The 27,218-nt window shown below is 40.5% G+C and overlaps 1 protein-coding gene and 1 long non-coding RNA gene across 9 annotated transcripts in view; one reads left to right on the top strand and one right to left on the bottom strand.

Moving 5' to 3' along the window:
• Window positions 1-27,218, bottom strand: part of LOC105492660 (formin like 2) — a 311,463-nt gene that overhangs the window by 248,571 nt on the left and 35,674 nt on the right. The window lies entirely within an intron of this gene.
• Window positions 10,021-16,633, top strand: LOC112428622 (uncharacterized). Its single transcript, XR_003020659.2, has 3 exons — window positions 10,021-10,158; window positions 15,609-15,776; window positions 16,511-16,633. It is a non-coding gene; the product is annotated as an uncharacterized lncRNA (long non-coding RNA).

Raw genomic sequence — 27,218 nt, 5'->3', positions numbered from 1 at the left:
TGAACTTCTAGGGACCTTTATTAGGACACACATTTATTTTCTTTGACAGGACACATTTAAATTAATAGCTTCTCCTAAAAGTATTGAAGAACTACATAGGGACTTCTGTAAAATAACACTTTTTGAAACTGATAAATTCCCCAAACTTCCAGAGCTAAAATTCCCTCCACTCCACCCCACCCCAATGTCCATAAATGCAGTCACGTCACAGGCCCAGGCCTGTTGAGAGCTACAGTGAAATAGTCTTACAGTTCACACTTCTCCTAGTACAGGAAACTGTTTCACAGGATAATTCCCAACATCTTCCTACACTTAACTTTATTGAGAACTGAGTCACAAACTGCTTGCAGCCAAATGAAGGTTCAACCCTTTTGTTGGCATTGCCTGCCTCCAATTCCTCCCTGGCTGTGGTTTGGACAGGATATATATGGGAAGGAAAAAGAAAGAAAGAAAACTACAAAATCATTACCCCTAAAGCAGGGGGGCTCAACTATGGGTGACTGTCCCCCAGGGTATATTCAGCAGTCTACAGACATTTTTGGTTGACATAATTGGGAAGAGGCAGTGCTACTCATTGTTACCCAGTGGCATACAGTGGGCAGGGACCCGGGTGCCGCTCAGCATCCTACAAAGCACAAGACAGACCTATGGCATAACAGTTATCTGGTCCCAAATGCATAAACAGGGCTAAGGTTAAGAAGCCTTGTTCTAAAGCCATAAAGGAGACAAACTGCACAAGAAAACAGGTAGGTAGGAAAATATAAGTTAGTAATACTGATTCCTCCTCCACACTCTGCAGCATCTTCCTTCTACCCCCTAAAATTTAAGTTTTGCTCATAAGGCCGTATCCTCTGCCTGCTTCCCTTGAATCTCTACAAGAGCATTCTTCATTTTTTTTTATTTTTAATTTTTAATTTTTTTGAGACCAAGTCTGGCTCTGTCACCGAGGCTGGAGTGCAGGGGAACAATCTCAGCTCACTGCAACCTCCTCCACCTCCTGGACTCAAGGAATTCTCCTGCCTCAGCCCACAGAGTAGCTGGGACTACAGGCGTGTGCCACCACATTCAGTATTTTTTATTAGACAGAGTTTAGCCATGTTGGCCAGGCTAGTCTTAAATTCCTGACCTCAAGTGATCTGCCCACCTCGGCTTCCCAAAGTGCTGGGACTACAGGCATGAGACACTGTGCCTGGCACATTCTTTGTTTTTCAACCCACTTTCTATCTGTTGCCATCTCCAATCTCTGTCGAAGATGTCTAATTTTACGATTGATCACTTGCCATGATCAACCTCAAACTCAACTCGTCAAAACAAAATGCATCATCAGGGCTTTTAAGTCGACTCCTCTGCTGCCTGTCCTGTTTCAGTACGTGTCACACCACTTTCCCCATGACCCAGGTTCAAAACCCAAGAGCCACTCTCATTCTACTTCCTCGCCACCTATCTATTCACACAGTTTTGCTCAGCATTCTTCATCCAATAGCTAGCACTTTGCCTGCCACATAGAACTCACCCAAATATCTAATACATACAGAAACACTATTAAAGACATTAAGGTCATCTTTAACTGCTTCCTCATTTCCCAGCCTCCCAATCGAATCGATTGCAAAGCCTTACGAATTCTGCACCAAGGTATAAAGGCATCAACACAAGTGCCCTCCCTAAAGTCTAAATGACCTAATCCATCCCCATACAAATGGCAGATCAATCTTCCTCAAGCATAATCCCCATTATGTCACTATTTCACCCCCAACCCCAGAAAAAAAACTTGTCAACAGCCTATCAAATCCTTCCACCTCCACCTTGACACTGGCAGGTAGGTTCCATGTGTACAACACTCCACCTCAGGTTCCCCATCCAGGCTTTTGTCTCCTACTTCCTTTCAATACTATGAAGAAAACACTTAATAAGCTGCTCCTCACCCACGTCCAGAGGGACCAGCATCTATTAAAAAGGCACAGCAGAGACCATTCGGGGCTCAGAAACTTCTCTAGGCATCTCCCTTTCAACCATCATTTCAAACATCCTCCCTCATCCCGTGTTGACACCTTCTACTCCTCCACAACTTTTATTTGGATTAGTCACCTGCCTTCTGGTTTCACTTCTCTGTCAATGTACAGCCTCCAACACTGCCACGTGGCAACCCTGGGCAGAGGAAGCCTTGGCCCAAACCCGACCTCAGGTCTGGGATCCCAGCAACGGCTCAGGGTCCAGGGGCAGCTTCTGGGATTGGTTGTCACACATCCAGTTTCTTCAGAAAGCCAGTGAAGCTGTGTGCTGCTCTGGGGCAGCACCCAAGTGTTCCTGTCTCCATGGCCACCACATTCTCTCTTCGGCTCCCATGTCTACCTCTCCACAACACACTCAATTCCTGCCATGCCCAGCTCAAATGGCATCTTCTCCCTGAAGCCTGTCCTAATTTTCCTACCCAAACCAAATACAATTGCCTTCTCTTCTCAATCATCTGGTCGCGTTCACCCTTTTTAAAAGTAAGTATCATGTTATGCTTTGTATTACATGGTATCAGTTTCTCTCTTTATGCCTCAGCCAACAGTATCACTTACTAGCTGTGCGGTCTCAGATAAATCAATCCTCTATACTATTTCTTTATCAATAAACTAGAGATAATGGTGCGTATCTCATAGCTGTGTATAGAAGATAAAGCCAGATAAAATGTACACGTGGCTAAAAGAGTGCCTGTGCAAGCAAATGCTACCTATCATTCATGTTTTACCTCCCTCAGGACTTAGAAAAGCCTTACATGTTAATCACTCAAAAAAATGAGCCGAATGTTAATTTAGTCACCCAAAATTCCAATTACTAGAGACCTGGCAGAAAAGAAACAAGCATTTCTTGAGGACTTACCGAGTATACCAAGCAATATATAAAGCATCTTACACAGGAGAATTTGTAATTCTCACATCTCCTTGCACTTGGTATCATTCCTATTTTACAGTTGAAGACTTACAAATTAGGTACTTAGCCTCAAGTTGTATAACTCATCATATAAAAAATCTGTGCTCTTTTCACACAGCCCACTACCTCCATAATACGTAATTTGCCTTATTCACAGGCTAGACAGCAACATAGCCTGGGGGATACAATAGGGAATAATACTTCAGCAAGTTCGCAGGCCAGAGGACAATATGCTGAGGCTTTTATTTTTATTTATTTTTTCGAGATGGAGTCTCACTCTGTTGCCGAGGCTGGAGTACAGCAGCTCAATCTCGGCTCACTGCAAAACCTCCACCTCCCAGGTTCAAGCAATTCTCCTGCCTCAGCCTCCCAAGGCTGGGATTACAGGCACCTGCCACCACGCCCGGCTAGTTTTTGTATTTTTTAGTAGAGATGGGGTTTCGCCATGTTGGCCAGGTTGGTCTTGAACTCCAGACCTCAGGTGATCCACCTGCCTCGGTCTCCCAAAGTGCTGGGATTACAGGTGTGAGCCACTGCGTCCAGCTGAAGCTTTTATTTTTTTTAAACCAATGACAACACTGGCTCACAGAGAAGAATAACATAGAAATCAGAAGTTTATGGATTTAGTGGTATTGTGTCCACTTATCTTGAAAGACCTGACCCTGATGGATAGAAGGACCAAAAGAAGGAAAGGTCCATGCTGCTGGGTGTGCAAATAAAAGAAAAAAAAAAGGAGGAAGAGAGGGAGAAAAGTAAAGTAGAAGGGAGGAGAGAAGGAGAAAAAGGGAAAACTCCAAGCTACCTGTCTTGGCCAGGAAACTCCCTGAGGTTCACAACCTGAAAGTGTCCTATCACTTTCACCAGCATGTCTCATTTTGTTTATTTTCTTAAATCATACCAGAAAATTTAATTTCTCCCTTTTGATGTTTTTTATTCTGAAAAGTACATGAACAATTCCAGCCGGGTAATTCTGACATCCAAAAAACCTCATTTTTTTCTTCCTAACTGGCTCAGACAGATAAAAGGAAAGGAACTGAATTATCCTAATAATTTCCCTAAGTCTCCCCCGCCTACATTATGCTCATCAGTTTCCTTGCAAATTACCCAGGTGAACCATCTGTGCTTGTGACTTTTTAAAATTCTTCACACTGAAGTTCTTTCATTTATTAATGGAAAAAAAAAATTTCTTCCCAATTTTCCTCCATGTACATCACAGGCAAAGTAGGATTTGGTGAACCCTAACATCCTTAGGTAAAGCAACATTAAATCCAAAATACACATAACCTTAATCTTTTTCCATCGGCCAATTTTACAATAGTGCTAATTGCAATTTTAAAGGATGACAACATCTTCTGGGTGAGCCACAGAAATAATATATTTAGTCTACAAATTCATGGAATAGTGAACAACATGCCAAGTGCATTCCACTTCCATAGTCTTATGATTCTTTAAGCAAGACAGGCATTTTGAAAGCTTTAAAAATAATGATGAAGGGTTGTGGGGGGGCATAAGTTTTTTTAAATGATGGAATTTAGGTAATGCTCTTTGAATAACTGTTACTCCAAATGGCAAGTAGAAAGTCACATGAGCATGAATTTAAGACAAAAGAACATCTGTACAAAAAGTAATTTCTCACTTATTTTAAATCTCCCTTGAAAAGGGGAGAGGGGAAAGAGGGCAGAATTAAAGCCTGACTTAAATAAAAACTAACTTGTTAACTGGAAAAGAAAAAGAAATAAGACAATGTCTGAAATGTGAAAGATGTCCAGAGGCATGGAAGTTTGCCCTGATATGCAGGACTCATCTAAGCCAGGACCTCACAGGCTCTCTGAATACATGTTATCTTCGGAAACGAGCAGGAGAAGTAGAAATGAACTACCAGAGCTATAGATGGTTAAGCAGCAGCCTTGGATTTCATTCTAGGTTTGGCAAACACTGAAATAAAGAACTGGCAATGACAAGACTGCCCACTGTATTAGATCAAGAAATTACGAGTCAGTTCTCTAAATTTAGTAGCTAGACTCATTCCTGTTTGACTTTTCAAGTCAGTTCAGCCCAAATAGCAAGTATACTATATGACTTCTAAGGCAGAAAACGGAAAACTAATTCCCTCCCATGAAAATCAGAATTCTATCCAGCCAAGACCTTCTAGTTCCCCCAATGTGGAAACACTTAGCAATGACTGTTCAAATGCTTAGCTCAGTTCTAAGACACTAAAAGAAAGGAGAGGGGAGGGATGTGGGTGCAGGAGTTCATTTTTGCAGAAATGCCATGATTAAACAACAAGGCTTATATTTACAGAACCACATTAAAGACTTCAGAATCCCATTCACTCTCTATAAGTGACAAATACGCTTAAGCAATGACTTTCTGACTCTGTCGAAAGACAGCAGCTCTTAAGAATTATTTTAAAAACAAAACAAAAGATTCCACATGACTGTTTTGCCTTCCCCCTCCCCCCACACACACACTTCCCAACTTCATTTATCCTATTCATCTCACAGTTGGGCCTTTGGTTGAAGCATATTTGAAAGAGGAGGATAAAGCCTGAGCCAATTATCCGAAGAACAAACTGTCTTCCGTTAAAGGCTTATAAAAATAAATTTGGCTTACAAAAAGAAATTCAAGGAGATTTCCAAACCATCCTCTCAATTTCATGTGAGCCTGTTGAATTTTTTAGTCATTCCTATTTTTCTCCAAATTCATATTGGGTGGGGAAGTTGAACAAAAATTCTAAGTGCACCATTGTAGTCTAGCTAAACAAAAACATAGGTTTCAAATTTCAAATCACATCACAACTAATTTAACTTTTAATTTTAAGGGACTGGTCCAGATAGTAGCTGAGAACCATTGTGGAGACACAAAATGGGAACAAGTTTCCTAAAAAAGCTAACAGGCCATCTGGGGCATAATCTAGCAACGAATCTCATCTAAACTCAATGTCCCTTGGAATGAAGATTTTCCTCTTTGGATTAAGACATTTAGTTCTATCTCTTGCCTAGAACTTGATGGCAAGCTGTACTTTCTGTAATCTGTACCCTAAGCACTACTCATCCCTTTAACTCTTGTGTGGGGTTTGCCATCGCATGTCCCACAGCACCATGGCAACCCAGTTGAACATACAGCCATTTCCAATTCTGAAAGAACACTCTCACTGGAAATACAGGCTGACCGGAGCAGGACTTCTGCAGCAGGACTATCTACTGTGAACCAAAGAATTACAAAGAAACGTTAACAGATTTTTTTAAATTTACAGCTTTGTGGAAAAATGAGTTAAGGCAAATCCATCCTTGACACTCTAACAGCATTCCTGGTTCAGCAGGAATAACTGTTAGTGCTGTCAGAAAATAAAAGCATGCTATCTATTCTTTAGAGTCAACTGAATTGGGAGCAGACAAATTTTTCAGTCTCAGGAACAAGAAAGCCATTCCTGCAAATTTGGTTTTGTAATTTTCAGCAGATCAGGGTTTTGCTTATCCTCAAATTATATTTTAGGTCATTTCAACAACCTAAAAGACTAGAAATAAAAGATTATTCTTGTCCAATCTTATATGGTAATCTGTGATAAGCAAGTCATTTTACTTATCACAAATTTGAGTATATCTTCCAAAGGCCAAAAAAAAAAAAAAAAAATCCAGCAGTTAATGTTGTGTAATATAAACTATTAATTGCACATTTCTTTCCTAGTGTGGGAGATCAAGTTGTCATTCTTCATTTAATAAAAAAAAAAAAAAAAAAAGGTTGGGCGCGGTGGCTCACGCCTGTAATCCCAGCACTTTGGGAAGCCGAGGCGGGTGGATAACGAGGTCAGGAAATAGAGACCATCCTGGCTAACCCGGTGAAACCCCATCTCTACTAAAAATACAAAAAAATTATCCGGGCATGGTGGCGGGCGCCTGTAGTCCCAGCTACTCGGGAGGCTGAGTCAGGAGAATGGTGTGAACCCGGGAGGTGGACCTTGCAGTGAGCCGAGATCAGGCCATTGCACTCCAGCCTGGGTGACATAGCAAGACTCTGTCTCAAAAAAAAAACTCAAACTTTTTTTTCAGAGAACAACTCTTTCCACATGTATCTATTAATATTATGCCTATAAGAGTTCTGAATTTCCTGTGAATGCCAGCTCACATGGAAACAGATGAGCCAAGAAGAACTAAGAGGAACTCATGTCACAGTTGGTACCATACTTCTTGAACATAAATGAAAACTTGGAAAATTATCATGCTGTAAATCTAGGATCAAAGGTACCCAAAGCACAGTTAATGAACCCGGTACTAACCAGGAGGATTCAAAAACAACCCACAATTGGTTTGCTGCTTGCAAAAAAATTAAATTTAGACTTCCAAATCACACTATACACAAATAAAGTCCACATGAATAAAGGCGAATTCTTTAAAAAACATGTCTCTAAAGCTAAAATTAAGTCGTGTATTTTTGGATATGATCGTTAGTAAGAACATTCTAACTTTCAGAATCATGACAAAAATGGCCAGAAATTTAAAATTTGAAGTTGTAAGAAATTTAAACTTCTGTAGGCCTAAAAAATTTATCTAAAAAAGGAAGTGAGGAAAATAGTCAAAACAGATTAAATGAGTTATCATCTATTACAAGGGTCAGCAAACTATGGCCCACTAATCAAATCCAGCCCACCGCCTGTTCTTCTACAGCCCGTGAGCTAAGAATGGTTTTTACATTTTTAAATGGTTGAAGAAAATAAAGAGGAATGATACTCCAGGGCATATAAAAACTATATAATATTTACATCTCAGTGTCCACATGGGAGCACAGCCATCCTCATTAGTTGCCTATTGTCTAAGGCTGCTTTCACCCTACAGAAGCTGTGTGGCTCACAAAGCCTGAAATGTCTATTAGCTGGTCCTTTATAGAAAAAGTTAGCTAACCCCTGACCTATCACACAAAGAGCTCATGCATATGAAAAACAGTAAGACCCAATAAATAAATAGGCAAAGGAGATTTTTTTTAAAGAAAAAGAAAAATGCAAGAAAAAATAGAAAATGTTCACTTTCACCGCCAAATGGAAAGACTCTCTTTGGCCTATCAGATTAGGAAAGATCTGTGGAAAAGTCAACACACATTGGACAGTCAAACAAGAGCTAAGAAGCTGCAGGTGGCACTCTAAATACGTCTGAGCCTTTTAGAATGCAATGCGGCAAAAAGAAACGAGTCTTAGAAAATGTTTATAACTCTCTTCTCACCTATCCTATGGACATAATCTCAAATATAGGCAAGTTTATAAACAAAGATCTTTATTATGGTATCTTTAATACAATGAAAAACCAGTAGCAATTTCATAGGTTTCCCTCTGTTTTGAGAGTCACGGGTGTTGTTTTTAAGTATTAACGTATCTGAAATTAAGACGTATCTTATAATCACATACATTTAATGCGCTATGTGTTTCCTCATGTGAAAGTGTTGACACCACAGCGTCTTACCTGTACTTTTAATCAACAGTGTCTTACATGTACTACATAGAGGCAACTCACATAGTTCCAATGAAGACATCTGATCGAAGGACTATTTACAAAGATGAGGGAAGGGTGAAGAGTACCACAGGGGCATTCAGGTAGAAAGTGACTTGAAGCATCAAGGAGAGGAAAGTAACCTGCTGGAGGCCTGAAAGAGGACCCACCAGGCAAGAGTGGTTTCTTGGTGGGACACACCACTGACAAAACTGCAGCAGACAGCAGAGATGTGGCGACTGGCAGCTCTCTCCCCTCCCACTCTTAGTTCTCCTCAAGTTCCCCCTTGGCCAATCCAGTTAGAAGCCAGAGGGCAAGGAAGCCTGGAGGATGCATCTTTCAGTCAGCACCACTGCCCACTCCCAAAAGGAGGGCAGACAATAGGTGAGAGGGGGTGTTACGGTTTGAATGTGTCCCTTCCAAAATTTAGGTGTTGCCAAAGTGATGGTATTTACAAGTGGAGCCTTTAAAGGTGATTAAGCCATGATTCCCTCTCAATGGGATTAGGGCTCATATAAAAGAGGCTTCACTCCACATTTGGACGACTTGCCCTTATGCCTTCTGCCAGATAAGGATGCGGCAAGAGGGCCCTCACCAGACCAAATGCTGGCACCTCGATCGTGGACGTCCCACTCACCTCCAGAACACTGAGAAATAAAATTCTGTTCCTTATAAATTACCCAGTCTCAAGTATTCTGTCACTGCAGCACAAAACAGACTGAAACAGGAGGAAAAAAGGAATAACCATCTCAGTCATTCTCCAAATCACCCCACAGAAAAGATGAAAAATGCATTCCCACTGTGGTGAGTGGGGAGAGAGGAAAGTCCATCTCAAAGTCTTAATGTCACCAAAATCATCCACTAAATCAGGATCCAAGTGGTTTTGCTCACCTCAAACAGAACTCTGACAAAGGAAGATGAGAAAACAGGGGTTTGAAAAGCTAAACATTTTAAATTTATAAAAGAAACCACTTTCCACAATGTTTAGGTACAACGAAGATATTAGGCAAACAGCTACCACGTTGGGTAGGTGAACCTCATTTAAACAATATGAAAATAACACAACAATTTGAAATTAAAGAATGAATTATTGTAAAGAGCAAGGAGGGTGGCAATCTTGCAAATGAATCAAGGGGTTGGCAGGGTTAAGGATGAGAATAGATCCTAAGGTAGATGTTTTCGAGACAATATGGGTTTGAAAAAAAAAATCAATTTCTAGCTCCCAGTCTTCTGTATCTTCTAATTCACTGTTTCTGGTCAGAGTTTGGTAAGGGCTCTAGCCAGCGTTATTTCATCAAGAACATAAAGAGTTTAGGAGTCTAGAAAAAGGCCAATTTTAAGGGCTCAAAGAGCAACATTATTATTTAATGAATAATGTTACCTTCAGGAAATCTGATACCATAGTTCCAGTAACTGTTCTTGCTTCAAGTCACTATATTCAAAACCCCTATCGGGAAATAAGGAAAAGTCAGTGTCTCATTCAGAACAAATACACAAGTATTTTCCTCCTCTGTGAGAGCTAACTTCAATTATGTCTTTTCAGATCTAAACTACATTACCAGGAAGTACAAAATAAACACAGCAAGAATTTCTAAGAATCTTTGTCATCTAAGAACAGGTGATAAAGAAGAATCTTCCTAATTCTTATTATAATAGCCTAATTATCAGCAGGACAATGAAGCCTTTCAACAAAGGACAGAAAAAACTGTTGAAAGAAAATGTGCAGCCAAGCACAGTGGACCACACCTGTAATCCCAGTGCTTCGGTAGGTCGAGTCAGGAGGATTGTGTGAGCCCAGGAGATCAAGACCAGCCTGGGCAACATAGTGAGACCCCACTTCTACAAAAAAAATTTTTTTTTTTTAAAATTAGCCAGGTATGATGAAACATGCCTGTAGTCCTAGCTACTCAGGAGGCTGAGGCAGGAGGATGGCTTGAGTCCAAAAGTTTAAGGCTGCAGTGAGCTATCATTGTACTACTGCACTCTGGCCCGTATGACAGAGAGAGACCCCAACTCCAATTCCCACCAAACACACACACACACACACACACACACACACACACATTTAAAAAACAACCAGACATGCAGTTCAAATTCAAATGTAGAAATGAACCAAACCTCAGTTACTGAATGAAGTATAGTAAGTCACAATTTTCCCCTTGATAAGTCATAATTATTTTATAACTTTTGCATTTCATATATTTTTAGAAAAAAATTAAATTTGTTTTGTGACTGATAGTTCTTAATTACAACATATTAGGCTTAATCTAATCACACTCAGTACTCAACAAGTCAGCAAGCAATTAAATCTAACTAACATTTATCAAAGGCCTACTACAAAGCAAGGCTCTGGGCTGGTGTCTGTCATTAAGCAAAGCATCTGTCTACTGTGGAAACAGGCTAGCCACTCGTCCAATAGGGATAACACAAAATTATCATTATCAGCCACAGTGTGGCCTGTTAAACTAAAACTTTACTGGGAGGTTGGCAACAGCACACTATAGATAACAGCTTGGGCTTTGGTTTTTAACCCAGATCTTCTACAGTATTTATATGCTGTGACTGCCTACAAAGCAATGAAGAGCTCATTCCTACTTCCCAGGAACGCTTTAACCCCAAGACAAGCCACACTTTTTCATGAAATATCTATGAGCCAGTCCTCCCTCATGACCCTTTTTCTTTTAAATCATCGTTCCTCAAGATTCTTGGAGGAATGGTGAAGGGGGAGGGAAATCTGGGAAGAAACAACAGCAAACTTTGCCCAGGGGAGTCTCCTAGACTCCTAAAGCAACAAAGGTTTTCTCTACCTTTGTTGAGAGAAATTAAAAACATTTTGAAAGCAGAATCTACTTCTTCTGGCATCACTACTTAACATATTTAATAAGACTATAGTGAATAACACATAAATGGGGAGGGGGGATGCCAAAAGACAGCAATAACTTGTTTCTGAGTTTATCCAGGTCAATGAAAAACACCTCTGTGTAAGAAATCTCCAGGCTTCAAAGCAATAACATCAAATCAGACAGACAATGAACTGCTGAAAAAGTAGGGTCAAGAAAGTCCTAGAGGGAAAACGGATAGACACATATAAGGTGAAAAGCATGAAAATCAAAGTAAAAGAACAAGCAAACAAAGCCGCTCATGAAAAAGTGGTCAGCTAAAGCCTGGAGTTTGTTGAATGAGTTAATGAATGAATGGTCAAACAACTTACCACAGGCACTGACTCCTCCAAGTGAAGAGGTAATTAAAATCACATAACTTATTAACCGCTATGGTAAAACATTCTCAGGGAGAAGATGACAACACAAGTGGCAACAGCAGAGATTCCCTTAAAAAAATCAGGGTCTTTGTAAGAGCTTTACATTGAATGAGGTCTGGACCACACTCCCACTTACAGATAAGGAATCCAAGTGTGCACCCAGGATTACAGTGAAAGGATAAGACTCTGTACTTTGTAATTCTCCCCTTTCACTGAGAGGACTGGGGATTGCATTCTACAATAGCCCCCTTGATGGTGCTGGGAATAAATCTCAGCAGGGTATGCTAGGAGAAAGACAAGCTCATTTTCTCATTTGCCCAAAACTAACCTATATTCTATTGTCACCAACTATGGAACCTTTCCTGATACTCTTATTTTTAAAGCTCCCAAGAAAGGCAGGGAACCTGATGCCAAAGCACAGATGTTGTCTGCAGGACTAAGTATATCCCACTTAGACTTAGGAAGCAGACAGCATATCCAGGAGAGGTGAGAGAAAGATAAATCGAGGCACTGCTGACAGCCTTTCGTTACAATTTGGCAACCAACCTGCTCAAGCATTTTCACATGGGTAAGTTGATCATCTGAAAAAAATCCACGGCATAAGAACATAATTTAGGCCTTCAGAGCAAACATTTTGATAGTTCTCATAAGTCATTTAAATAAAAGCTTCATGAACAAACCACAAAGCATGTGACTAAAACCCCAATTAATAGTAAAAAGCAATACACACTGACAGATTTCTGTGGCGAACTTTTGCTGAGACCAAATTAGTTGAATGCAACTTTGCCCCTCAAGCAGATATACTTTTGCCTTATCCTACCTTTTCTCAGCCAAGATTTCCCCAACTCCCTAATTCAAACTCACCAGGACCAGTGAGCATTATATGACCATCTGGTCAACAACATATTACACACTCATAGGGCATGGTTCTAATCACATCACAGTTTAAACCACCACCATAGATCTCAGCAAGGTGCTCCTAAATGGAAGAATTTTATATTTTGCCTTTCAAATTGTTTTTATTGGAAGCATATTTGTCAGAATACTAAGACGTAAAAGGCCTCTGAGCCTGAGCTCATTTTCCCATCCCCAGCCTCCCTCCCTACAAACTGTCTTCTATGAATGGGATTCTATTTCATCTTTACTCTCTGTAAGAGAATGTACCTGCCAACTGATGGTCAAGAACAAATCACTTCATCTCCAGTTTCGATGCTGCTGCATTCTTGGGCACTTGTGTGCTTTTAGCACCAAAAAGAGTTGCTTCGTGGTTCAAGGGTCACTGTTAACTCTTTTAACAAATAGGCATTAACAGAATACAGGAGCAATCCCACACTTTGTGGGGCAGGTGTCTCCCTGGAGCCTCTGGATTAAAATTCTCATTGCTAAAGTCACCAAGGAGTTAGACAAAGATAGGCAGCATGGCCTTGGAGTTTCCTGCTAAAAAAGAATTCTTCCTCTAATACATTTATGGATATTAGCTACACTAACATGGGTTAGTTTACTAGGTTAGTTGATAACTGTGTTAGGATGAGGAGACAAAATGTCACTGAAGAAACAAGAAACCAAATCTAGAGTGTAGCTGTTTTTTCTTACTTTAATGAAGCAGCAGAGAGTTTAAAAAGAGATTTTAGAAAGGTGTGCAGGCTCTAGATCAGGGAAGGCCAATCTTAGTTGAAAATATAATGGCCCCCACCAGAAGCCCTTGCATTCCAAAATTCAGATACAAGCTTCCTAAATCCCAAGATGCCCCAGGATGAAAGAGCACTCAAGGGACCCAGGCAGGCTGCCTCCACTGAACCGAGGAGAAGCTAGTCCACCTTTCAGCAGGATGTTTGAAGGATGCTCTTTCACTCAGGAAGCCTGGGGGAAGGCTTTGCTTCTGTCCTGGGAAACTAGTCACTGATCAAGAGGACTCTCCTGCCCTCTCACTAACGTCAGCCATCAAATGGACCATACCTCCCCACCAGCTGAGTTCTACCCACAGTCATTCCATGGCCTGGCCCCTATCCTGGCCAGCAATACCGATGTCTACACCCCAATGCCCAAGCCCTACCTCAACATCCCAAACTTCTGCTGGACCACAGGGGCTGGTAATGCAGACTCTAGAGTGAGGACAAGTCATGATAAAAATAAATTCAGGAAAATGTGTAAGTACAACCTTAAGTAATAAAGAGAAAATGGACTTGGGAGTCAGCCAATCCTTGGTTCCAACCAGAATACTGCCACTATCACAAAACTTTGAGCAAATTATTTTACTCCTCAGAATCAGTTTCCTCACCTGGAAAATAAAGATAAAATGCCTACTTTGCAGAGCTGCTATGAAAATTTAAAAAGATTAATACACACAAAGTAAGCATTCAGAAAAACAGAAATCAATACCCTATTTTGTTATTATATGAAAGGGTAATTCCAAATGCATGTGAGCCAAGAGTGAGATTTTTACTAGACATAGTTCCTACAGTACAACTCTAGAAATGTAAGGGATGAGATCTGTAGAACATATGGTAGCTACCCAGATGTAGAAAAATATGCACACAGAGTTTTACAAATTCCTAGTTTATGATGTCAAAATTCTCTAAATAAAACAGATGCTAATGATCAAACTGACGATGACTTCTGCTCATTTCTCCACCATAAATAACACCCTTAAAGATTAAATAAATGCCTTAACTTATTTTCTCTAAGTTTGGGGATGGCTAGGATCTCCTCAGTGGCTTTCTTTGGTTTCCAAGGTTAACTGTTGTGGTAATTTTCAAAGAGCACCAAGTTTGCTATAACCATTCTGGATATATAACAGTAAGACATCATTATAATTATACCATTATTAATAGCAGCTATCTTTTATGAAATTTTTTTTGTTTTTTTGTTTTGAGACAGGGTCTTATTATGTTGCCCAGGCTGGCCTTGAACTCCTGTGCTCAAGCAATCATCCCACCTCGGCCTCCCTAGAAGCTAGGACTATAGGCGTGCACCACCATGCCAGGTTACTCTTACGGAACATTTTAAGCTTGCAACATGCTGCATGAAGACAATTATCATTACAATAAACAATGAAACTCCAAAAAAGAAAACTAAATTTATCTAATAAAAGGAAACCACAAAACCCAAAGTTAGAGCCTAATACACTATTGCCCCCTAAACTACAAAAAAAAGGATTAACTTAAGTGTCTACACCTACAAAGTTTCCACTAGATTCCCAGAGCCCTCTTGCTTTATCCTCCTTCCAGGGTTTCCAAGGGAGGTAAATTTAACATCAGCATCTCACCCAGAAATTAAAACAATTATTATCTCTCTCTCTGCCCTATTTATTGGTCTCTCCCTCACCACACTCCTATTTTGTTAAGCCAGTAACTTAGTTGTTTATTATCAAGTATTTTATGTACTGAACATAATTATATGAGCTCTGCATTTGTAGCACAGGTTTGTTTACACTGACATCACTACAAACACGTGGGTAATGCATTGCACTATGATATTAAGGCAGCTATAATGTCACTGGATGATAGGAATTCTCAGCTCTATTATCATCTTGTGGGACCACTGTTGTCCATTTTTGACAGAAACGTTATGTGGCTCATGACTGTATTATTTATTGAATGTTATGGACACACTTCTATATTTTCCCCAGCTTTATTGAGGTATGACTGACAAAAATTATATATAAAAGGTATATGTGATTTTTTGATACAAGTTTATATTGTGAAATGATTACCACAATCAAGCTAATTAACATTATCACCTCACATCGTTTCCTTTCTTGGTGTTGGTGTGTATGGTGAGACCACTTGAGACCTACTCTCGTGGCAAAGTTCAAGTCTATAATACATTAAGAGCCCTAATAATGCAGTTAAAAGTCGGAGCTGAAAGTGACTCTTTAGCCTCTATGAGCATCAGGAGGTCTGTGGAGGCAAGTGGACCCTCTCTCAGCCCTTCTTAAGTTCTGCTTTTCTCACCAGGAAGCACTGAAGAATCCGGGCTCTCTCACATCAGAACACCCAGAGGAAACAAAGACACATGTGCTTTCCTTAATGACACCTCTCCTTTGACCCAGTGAAGAGAAATCTGCCACAGAAGCAAATGTAATTGGCTGGCACAAAAACTTCCGCACAAAAATGGAGCACAATGTACGAGTGAGCTGGTTCTTTGCGTACCATTATTGTGTGTTTCTATTAAGTATGTTACTTTTATAAGTATATTTACCTCCTATTAAGTGCTTCAAAAAGTGAAACAAAATGGTTAAAACTGGTATATAAAGATTCTAGGCCAGGCACAGTGGCTCACTCCTGTAATCCCAGCACTTTGGGAGGCTGAGGCGGGCAAATCACTTGAACCCAGAAGTTCAAGACCAGCCTGGCCAACATGGTGAAACCCTATCTCTACAAAAAAATACAAAAATTAGCTGGGTGTGATGGTGCCTGCTTGTAGTTCCAGCCTCCTCAGGAGGCTGAGGTGGGCAGATCTATCAAGCCTGGCTGCAGTGAGCCATGACTGTGCCACTGCACTCCAGCCTGGGCTGGAGGAGATCCTATCTCAAAAAGAGGAAAAAAAAGAAGTTCTGCTTTGCTGTTTGCTATGCTGACTAATCAAGAGTTATCGAGTTTCTTAAAGCAGTACATTTAAAGCATTACTGCATTTTAATTTCCTTTTAAAAACTGCCACAGCAACTGTGTTGAGTATAGCAGCCAGGAAGTTCACAGGAACAATTCTGTATTTCCCTGTGAGATGCATTTTTAAAAGTAAAACAAACCGTCATTTCAGAATCCAGAATAAAGACTATGACTCTCATGACCCCACACAGAGTGGAAACCCTAACGACAGGAATATTAAACCACTTTCCATTCTGCTCTTTTTGCTGAAGGGAAGAACTTCAAATATGATCTCTGCTGTGAACAAAGATATTCAAACAAGAAGCTCCTCTCGTTGTCTCCCCAACAGTGAGCATCCCTGGAGATCTGGCTTTCCCTTCTGGAAGAGGGCACAGGCAAGGATATTTATGAGCTCGTATATCACAAACTCCTCTGCTCAGGGAAACCCTGGACACCAAGCTGAAATGTACGAAATACGCCATGGCAGAAATTTTCCAAAGTCTTTTGCTCTCATAATTTCGACCTCACAGGCTATTCATCTTTTGTCAACTAAAACCTTAGATAATATCAGTCTCACATGCTTAAATAAATCCCAAAGCAATACAGAAAATTAGTCAGGTGTTACCAAACTCGGATGACAAATATGTTGTGATCAATATCCTTTCATGAAATTTGGTCAGATTAGCAACTCTTGGTTTCAAAACAAGGCTTCTTTTACATCATTTGAAACAAACAGAAGAAAAGGAAACTCTACTTATTATGCACCTAGCAAAAGCCATTCCTAGGCATTATATACATTTCCCTACTTAGTCATACTCAGTTCCCATTTTGCTTATGGGAAAATTAAGGCTCAGTTTAAGTAACCTGCCATAAACTGAAAAGCCATAAGCTGATACAGACAGTCTCATCTCGCTGTCGCCACCCTGCATGCTCTTAAACTGGAACGGTCTTACAGATGCTAGCTATAATGCAGCCCTTGCCCAACAGGCACCGTATAAAACAAACTCCACAGACACCTGCAAACCAACTATACTGGGTGTATAGAGCAGGAAAATAAGAGTTTTCTCGACTGACTCAAATGTTAGATTACATATGTTAGCTGTGAGCTCAGCCTAGAAGGGTGGGTACAGTGAGTAATCCTTTAAGAGACAGCCAAAGCCAAGGAGGAAGGGCATTCTAGCTAAAGGGGAAAACCTGAGCCAAGGTGCAGAGCTGGGAGAATCCACGGTGTATGGGGAACAACGAGCAACTCCTTCACCTCACTCTGGCTTCTCAATGCCAGAATTGTGAAACATTTTAAGGACACAAGCATGGCAAGCACTGGTAAGAAGTGACTACACACAATTAGGAAGGTGTGGATACAGCGCTGCTGTCTTAATAAAGATCAGAAAGAGAGAAATCATTTGAAGGTGTTTTCACTTTTTACAAAATATTTCAGTCGCTACATCACCACAAGCAAAAAGCCTTCCAAGGCTCACCAAGGTTAACAATAGGCTGCCTTTGGTTCAAACACATTTGTAAAAACTGTTTCATTCAATCAGTACAGTATTTATTGAATGCTTTCTATGTGCCAGGCACCATGCTAGATGCAAGAGATACAAAGATGAATTAACCTTATTCTTGGCTGCTCAAAGTCCAGGAGGAGATGGCCACAAAAATTAAAATGTGATGAATGCTATAAAAATAGCAGCAGAGAATGACTAGTATCAATTAACCAGACAGATCCATGTTGAAAGAGTAGCAGTAGAAACTACATTCACTATTCCGTCCACATCTAGGCCTATCTTTGATATAACTGAATCTATTTCTAGTTTATATGTTTGAAGGCACCTTAATAAATTCTCACCCACCTCTCTATTTCTACAGCTTTCTATAGCTTTCATGGCTATTTTCTATGACTACAGAAAGTAGACTGCAGAAAATAGTCATAGAAAATAGTAGTGGAATTTAACTTAAAAGTTTGAAGTCAGAACACATTATAATCTCCCAAGCATTTAAGACTTCAGTTTCTAATAAGTTTTCTTAGCATTGTGTTTGCCATACATAATAAAGCTATTGACATGGCACCCACCCAACCTGGGAACAGGGTATTCTTTCATAAACTGATGCAAACCATTCCCTTCTTCATGTTGAGCAGCTTGTTAAAGTATTTGGGTTTTAAAATTAGGGGAAAATTATATATATAACACTCTTAAAAACATTAGGTACTTGCAAATTTAAGAGCAAATTAAAGCAAAATTGAAGGATGAAGAAATAATGGAATAGTAATCACATTCTGACATAACACTTTGCTTAGTTAAGCACTGGCCTGTATCAAGACAGCCCAGATCTCTGAGACCAGGTAAAAGCAATAATACAATTTGAAAATAAATTTTCTTCACCACAAACCGCCGTAGTTTTAAAGGAAGTTACTGCAAGAAGACTATCCAGCAGTCATATCAGAGATCACTAATGAAGTAGAAGTACTCGTGATGAGGTGGTCAATAAACCAACACAGAGCGATAACTTTGCATCCTCAGCTTCCACATCCCAGCACCTGTTCTAAAGCAGGAAAGTGGCTTCTGACTTAAATGGCACCTGCCTAGTACACAGACACACTGCATGCACCCTAAAGTATCATTATCGGTCTCTAAACAAATCTCCCTTCCTCATCAGCAGGGCTCAGCCTCTCTGCTGATCTCAAAGTTTTCAAAGAATATTAGAAAATACACAATACAGTCATCAGAAAGATACCCGGCATTCACCCCCTTCCTCTGCCCCGGCTTCTTCTTCGTCTTTTTTTTTTTTTGTAGCTGGTCTATTCAGTCCTTCTCCAGCCATCCCTCTCAGTATCTGGAGTAGGTTCTCCTACTTAACTGCTTCAAGGCACACCTTTTCTCACTCTTGAAAAATCCCACCAGAAAACTCACGCCATGAAGAACCTCATTCATAGCCCACACTTCCATCTATCTCATTAAAAAGGAGGCTAATAATTTAGATGTTTGTGTAACAATGAACTGTCTACACAGCATTTCACACTTAACCTTCTATCAAACCCATCAACAAAGCAATAAGGCAGCCAGGTCATGGACCACTTCACATGAGCCCTCCGGAGCCAAAACCACATTGTGATCATTTTTTGTATCCTAAGTAAATCACGCAGACAATGCTTAATAAGTAAGAAAGCAAGAAGGGGATTTGGAAGAGAATAAACATGAGTTCTTCCAATTGCTAACTCAATGCTCTGAAAACAAAATACAGAGGAAAAACAGAAAAGTAAGTTAAACATGAAATCAAGTGCCTATTACAAATACGTAGTCATTTGTATCCAGATGAAGCCAGCCAAACAGATTTATTTAATTTAAGTCTACACTGGGATCTAAAGATATAGTACTTCCAGAGCTAAGAAAACCACTGGTATTCTGAAAATAAAGTATAAATGCTGTTAACTGATATTCCCATAAAGCGAAAAAGATATTAAAGTGTTAAACATTACTTAGAGCAAACTCAATTCAAACATATTCTTTCTAAATGGTCCTACTTAAAAAGATACTTGCATATAAACTTCCACCTCAAAACAAGGCAATCGCTATGACTTGGTAGAGGTCTGGAGCGCTGGTGAGATTGTTTGCAGGGTAAACACAGGCTGAATTTATCTTTTAACTTTTTTTTTTTTTTTTTTTTTTTTTGAGACAGGGTCTCACTCTGTCACCTAGGCTGGAATGCAGTGGTACAACCTCGGCTCACTGCAACCTCCACCTCCCAGGTTCAGGCGATCCTCCCACCTCAGCCTCCCTAGTAGCTGGGACTACAGGCATGAGCCACCATGCCTGGCTAATTTTTTTGTTTTTAGTAGAGGCAGAGTTTCACCATGTTGGCCAGGCTGGTCTTGAACTTCTAGGTTCAAGTGATTTGCCTGCCTCAGCCTCCCAAAGTGCTGGGATTACAGGCGTAAGCCACCGCACCCAGCCCATCTTTTAAGTTCAAAACTTTAAGACCACTTGAGAAACAAGGGTCTCAGTGGGTCATTACTGCAAGTATGAATTATTTTAGCAATCCCAAGTAATAGGATGCCAGAGTTCTAGCCACAGACAGATTCATACAAATGCAAGAATAAGCTTCTATTGAAACTCCCACTTATTAGAGTCTTATTCCATAGAGCAGTACTGTACAATGGAACTTTCTGTGATGACATACATGTTCTATCCTATATACCGTCCAATGCAGTAGCTGCTAGCCACATGTAGCTCTTGTGTACCTGTAATGTGGCTAGAGCAACTGAGAAACTGAATTTTTTATTTACATTTAATTTACATTTAAATAGCTACATGTGACTGTTTGCTACCATATTGAACAGGAAACTACAGAAGATTAAAAATAAACGCATTAACTTTCAACAAGAACTCTTTAAAAGAGGATAGACTAACTCCTACCTGTCTAAAAATAAGATGAGATGCTTATCTGAGAATTTTGATACTAAAAAACCTTCAAGATCTAGTGAAGGAAACGGAAGTCTTGTCCAAAATCAAATAAATACCAACAGTTACAAGGGAGGCTTGCCCTCCATCCCAGTCTCTCTCCAAGATGGCAGTTCGCCTAGAAGTTCAGCAACCAACCAGATGAAAAAGGAAATGAATAATCACAAACAATCTCCAGTATGTCAGCCACTGTGACAGGTTCTTTACAATTGCTGTCATATTTCATCCCTGCCACAATTCTGCCAAGTGGCCATCACTATTCCTATTCAGTAACTCGAGAGAGGCTGGCACAACCAGGATTCCATCCCAGATCTATGCGACTCCACAGGGCAGGTTGTTTCGACACAACCATACTGCCTCCTTCCAGGTGAACCCTTCACAGGGTCTCTATCAGTCCTCTAATCCTCAGAGTTTTGTTGTTTGCTTCATCACATGCCCTCAAAGGTTCCAAGATCTGATTACCTCCACTGAGAATGCTGGAAACTAACTGGTATCCTAACCAAGCACAAGATAACCCTTAATTCCCAAGAAAGCAATGACAAGGTGGGTTTCTCCAGCTTTTTCTTACAGATCTTACTACCTTCAACCCTAAAAAGCAGGGTTGCCTCTGAGAATAAAGAAGAGCCAAAGGAAAAGCTTAGCACAGCCAACATTTACTAATTAATCCTCACCACTGGTGTCTGGAGGAGGTCACAATTTTCAGCAGTAACATCACCCTTTCCCTACAGATAAGCCAGCTGGCAAGTTGATTGCTTAAGGCCACACTGCACAGCTGTGCTTCAACTCTCACATTCCTGAGACATCCCTGGCTCAAGACTCCTTCCTCAGCCCCAAAGAGTCCATCCAACTGCTTGCAGAAATCTCCAGGGAGGATATTTCCGACTTCAGAGGAATCCTCCTCTCCTCCAAGAGGTACATGCAGTGTTCGAAGGATCCCAGTCCTAGAAGCCTCAGCTAGAAACAAAGTAAGAGTAGCTCCTAAGAAAACATATGTCCACACAAAAACATGTACAAGAATGCTCACAGCAGCATTATTCATAACAGCCAGAAAGTAAGAACAATTTAAATGTCCACCAACTGATGAATAGAAAGATAAAATGCTGTATATTCCAAAAAATTTACTAAAAATCAATTATAGTGGCTGGACACAGTGGCTCATGCCTGTAATCCCAGCACTTTGGGAGGTCAAGAGGGGGTGGATCACTTGAGACCAGGAGTTCAAGACCAGCCTGGCCAACATGGTGAAATCCCCGTCTCTACTAACAATACAAAACTTAGCCGGATGTGGTGGTACATGCCTGTAATCCCAGCTACTTGGGAGGCTGAGGCATGAGAATTGCTTGAACCTGGGAAGCGGAGTTTGGGATGAGCAGAGATCACGTCACTGCACTACAGCCTGGAGGACTAAGCAAGACTAAGCAAGACTGTCTCAAAAAAATTTTAAAAATTAAAAAAAATATATATATATATACACACACACACACACACACACAGAGAGAGAGAGAGAGAGCTTAAATGGCTAAATGTTATAGTACTTGAAATGTCAATAAAGTCACATTTTTAAAAAATAAGAAAACTCCTAGATAATCATAACAAAGCAACGGCAGGAGGATACAACCGTCCATTTGTATTCCAAATGAGAAAGCCAACTGATGATGTTTTCAAGGAGTCTTCCCTAAATTCAGCTGCTGATTTCACTGTCTTTCATCGTAACCTTAAAACACAAAAGCCAAGATCTCCAACTTGTAGAAATTTTAGATGATCTACACAGAGTAGAATACTATATGTATAGATGAGGTATCAGAAAGACCTTTTAGTAAGTCTTGTCATCTGAATTAAACTTAACATTGCTACCATTTTTTCATCCTAAATATGAATGAATTAGACCAGATCAAAATCAAGGAGTACTTGTTCTATGCCAACTCCTATTTTAAGCACATACAATCTTACATAACTTAATCCTCATAACCTGCCAGGCATGAGCATTCAAGGTTAGCAGCGCCCTACTCCAGGCCTCCGCCATGCCTTCAGAGGCTGAAGAGCTACCGCTGGTAGAGAAGCTACTTAGCAGGAAATGGTGGACAGGGCTTGAACGGTCTGGCCCCCAACACCTGTTCAGTGCTCCAAAGAAAGGATACTGCTTCTGTAACTGCAAACTTACGGTTTCAATGCTCTTCCTCCAAGAAAAGGTAGTAGTATTCTTAGGCACTAAAATTAAACTCAGTCCTCTAAGGCTTTAACTCACTGGATAAACAATAAATGTAAAAAATTAAAATATATGTATGTGAAATAGACATGTATGTGAAAAACTGTAGTAACAACATCTCACCAGTGGGAAACTACAGTTCCAGTTCAACAGCACCAGTGAAAAGCAGTGACCACCTCAGTCTAAATGCATCAGGACAGCCTAGCAGGGAGCAGGGACAAAATATATACCAGCAACTCACACCTCTCTGATTTCCACTGGCTGAGCCCACCTGAAAGTGAGACTTAGGGACCCTCTCATATGGTCTGTAAGGGTGAGCAGGATGGAGAGTGGTACTAGTGGTACATGTGGGATCACAGGCCCATTAGACGATGATCTAGCAGCCAATTGGCCTTATCTAAATGTATATTCAAATGGAAAGCAGGTTTCAGCAAATGGTGGTGACAGGGTTCCACAGAAAATCATTTGTAAAGCAGGTTCTCACAGTACCTCCCAGCTAGTCTATGTCTCTAGTTTTTCAGGTTTAATGCAGAATTTTTTTAAGCCATTAAAATTAAGAGTTTTCCATTATCTGCCTCATTTTCATTTGATATATACCTCAAACATCCTGACTGAAAAAACCCACTGGTACAATATTGCCTTCCAAACACATGTTTACAACTGACACAAGACTAGCAGTCACTTGGCTGAAGTTGTCAAGGTATTATCTGATCAAGAAAATCTACGTGCCAAAGGCCACAATTAATGACATTCTTCTACACATGTGTAACAAAAATATTACCCAACCCTAATAACCACGATCCTCCCCCACAGGCCAAGCAGGATAGTTCATCTCCCTTTCAGCACTTGAGAAAAGAACACTCCCACCGCAGAGCGGTTATTCCTCCACGCTAGTCTTTGGAACTTAGAGTGAAGGATTCCACTTTGCAGCCTTTTAATGCTACACCTGTTATTAAGCCTCTTTATTCATTTGAGAACATTCATTTAATGCTATTACATACATAACTGAGATGTTTGCTACCCTTAATAGCAGTCTGAAGGCGAAAAGTACCTAGAAGCAAAGCCTCTATATGCCTAGAATTACATAGATCAACCATAGTTTCAAATATTCTTTTCCTCTGCCCACATAACCAATCACAACACATAGGAAAATCTACTATTTTGTATGCAAACAACACCTCCTGGCCTCTTCTCAAAGCCAAAAAACCTTCAACCATTAATGTGTTCTGATTTCTAGTGCAAAAAAAAAAAAAAAAGTAATAAATTATGCTTCATGAATCGAGTTGAACTCTTATATCCCAGATTTCTGAGTTTAAAAAAAAAATACAGTCAGCCTTCTGTATCCATGGTTCCACATCTGTGGATTCAACAAAGCAGGGATAGAAAATATTCAGGAAAAAAAAAAAATTCCACACGGTTCCAGAAACCAAAACTTGAATTTGCCACATGCCAAGTACTACGTTGAATCCACAAGAATGAAGTGACGTGTAGACATTGCGTTAGAAATTACAGGTAATCTATAGGTGATTTAAAGTATAAGGGTGGATGTGCGTGGGTTAGATGCAAACACTATGCCATTTTATATCAGAGACTTGAACACCCATGGATTTTGGAATCCACAGGAGATCCTGAGACCAATCCCCCAGAACCCAAGGGATGACTATAATCTCTATCCAGGGATTTCCTTCAAAATCTCATTGAACTAAAATGCTTCAGAAACACCAAATCCAAATCTACCCTTTTATCTACATTCTGGCACAAACTAAAACTCTCCCCAACTATTCCTGGAGAAAATCTCCCAGAAACTAAACCAATCATCAGGGACCACCAGACTTCACCCATACCATTAAATGCCCAAAAAACTTATTTTACAAAACTGATTCTTACAATCTCAAGTTAAAGAATTAACCTTGAATAGTCTCATAATATTTCATATCATTTATACGAACAGTAACCAATTTTTAGCAAAAGTTTAGACACAGAAGGGACAATCAAGATAACTTTGTTTAAACCCTCAATGTTATGGATCAGTAAACTGGTACAGGGAGAGATGAAATGATTAGTTTTAAGTTACACAACCTATTAGTGTTAAGGCTGGAACTAGAACCCTGATCTCTGACATGGGTCCAGGGCTGTTTGATTTCACCACGTTCCCTTATATGCCCCACCTAACCCAAAGACACTCACAATAAAAACAGAGCACACATCTTCCAATTCCCAGATACCTCTCCTTAGGGTCAGAATACTCTTCCTATTCCAAATCAGTATGTGCCTCTCAGATTTTATCAGCCAACCAAAGCAGAGAGCTAAAATAGTCTTCAATGAAACCAGAGGAAGCTGCTCTGTCTCAGATTACTGGAACACAGGCTGTAATTAATAGCAATCCATTGAGAGGAACAGCCCTTGCTTTTAATTGGTATTAAACAGCCAATGTTCAGGCCGCCCAAAGGAAACTGCAGAGAAGTTCTCAGAAGTGCAAGGTCAGCCACACAGACCCTGCCAAGGTTAAAGCACAAAGGGGGAGTTCGAGGCCCTTGGTGAGCACGATGTGGTGAAAACCCTCCACCAACACACAGAGAGCATCCCAAGAATAAATAGGTGAGATGAAGACACATCACCACAGGATCTTTTTAACAAACTTTATCCCAAAGAACCCTATGTCAAACTCTAAAAATAAATCAACTCCTCCCATGAACCATATAAAGAATGCACCCACAGTGCATGCTATGCAATTTATGTAGATATCCGAAGGCAGGCAACTAATCAAATTTCCAAAAGAACCTTCCATATAATCAACACATTATGAAACACAAATCTGACACAAATGCTAAATTAGACTCCCCTTAGATGGACCTCTAACTATAGTTTACCTACCTACAGAGTACTCTTAGTGCTCAACAAAGGTAACAGGCTAATAATGCATGCCAAATAGCACTTGTATTTGTATCGATTAAAATACCTTCATTAGCAACAGAAAAATCCTTACCGTGAGGTGTATGATTTCTCCCCACCAAATTGAGGATTTTTTTTTTTTTTTTTTTTTGAGACAGAGTCTCGCTCTGTCGCCCAGGCTGGAGTGCAGTGGCGGGATCTCAGCTCACTGCAAGCTCCGCCTCCCGGGTTTACGCCATTCTCCTGCCTCAGCCTCCCGAGTAGCTGGGACTACAGGCGCCCGCCACCTCGCCCGGCTAGTTTTTTGTATTTTTTTTAGTAGAGACAGGGTTTCACCGTGTTAGCCAGGATGGTCTCAATCTCCTGACCTCGTGATCCACCCGTCTCGGCCTCCCAAAGTGCTGGGATTACAGGCTTGAGCCACGGCGCCCGGCCAAATTGAGGACTCTTATCTTCCATATACTACACCCGACATGTGAGCTTAAAGAAGCTGTAGTGTCACCTGGCGCCATTTATTTTCTGTTGCTCATAATAAGATACCTGAAACTGGGTAATTTATAAAGAAAGGGAATTTATTTCTTGTAGTTATGGAGGCTGGGAAGTTCAAGGTAGAGGGCCCACATCTGGTGAGGGCTTTCTTGCTGGTGGGGACTTTCTACAGAGTCCTGAGGTGGTGCAGGCCATCGCATGGTGAGGGGGTTAAGTCTGCTAGCTCATGTCTCTCTTCCTCTTCTTAGAAAACCACCAGTCCCACACCCATGATAACCCATTAATCCATGAATGGATCAATTCATTCATGAAGGCAAAGCCCTCAGGCCCCCACTTATCAATACCACCACATTAGGGACTAAGGCATTACATTTCTTCTTTTTTTTTTTTTTTTTTGAGACAGAGTCTCACTCTATTGCCCAGGCTGGAGTGCAGTGTCACAATCTCGGTTCACTGCAACCTCCGCCTCCCAGGTTCAGGCGATTCTCCTGCCTCAGCTTCCCAGGTAGCTGGGACTACAGGCGTATGGCACCATATCCAGCTAATTTTTGTATTTTTAGTAGAGACAGGGATTCACCATGTTGGCCAGGATGGTCTCAATCTCCTGACCTCGTGATCTGCCCACCTCAGCCTCCCAAAGTACTGGGATTACAGGCGTGAGCCACCGTGCCCAGCAGGGATTACATTTCGATATGAGTTTTAGAAGGGACAAATATTCAAACCATAGCACTGACAATATTAGAGAAAGCAACTGAAATAAAAAGACAATCAAGTGTCCTTTGTGGTACAACCAGCCTCCAGTGATCCTAGCCAATTGATATTCATGCCCTTGACTAGTCCCCCCATGATAAATAAGGCTGACTTGTGTTACCAGCAGAATATTGGAAAGTGATGGTATAGAACTTCCTAAGCTAGGGAATAAAAACCACTGCAGTT

The sequence above is a fragment of the Macaca nemestrina genome, chromosome 11 (assembly GCF_043159975.1).
Source record: "Macaca nemestrina isolate mMacNem1 chromosome 11, mMacNem.hap1, whole genome shotgun sequence".
NCBI lineage: Eukaryota > Metazoa > Chordata > Mammalia > Primates > Cercopithecidae > Macaca > Macaca nemestrina.
The sequence above is the reverse complement of the archived record's forward strand: the minus strand, read 5'-3'. Positions and strand labels throughout refer to the sequence as shown.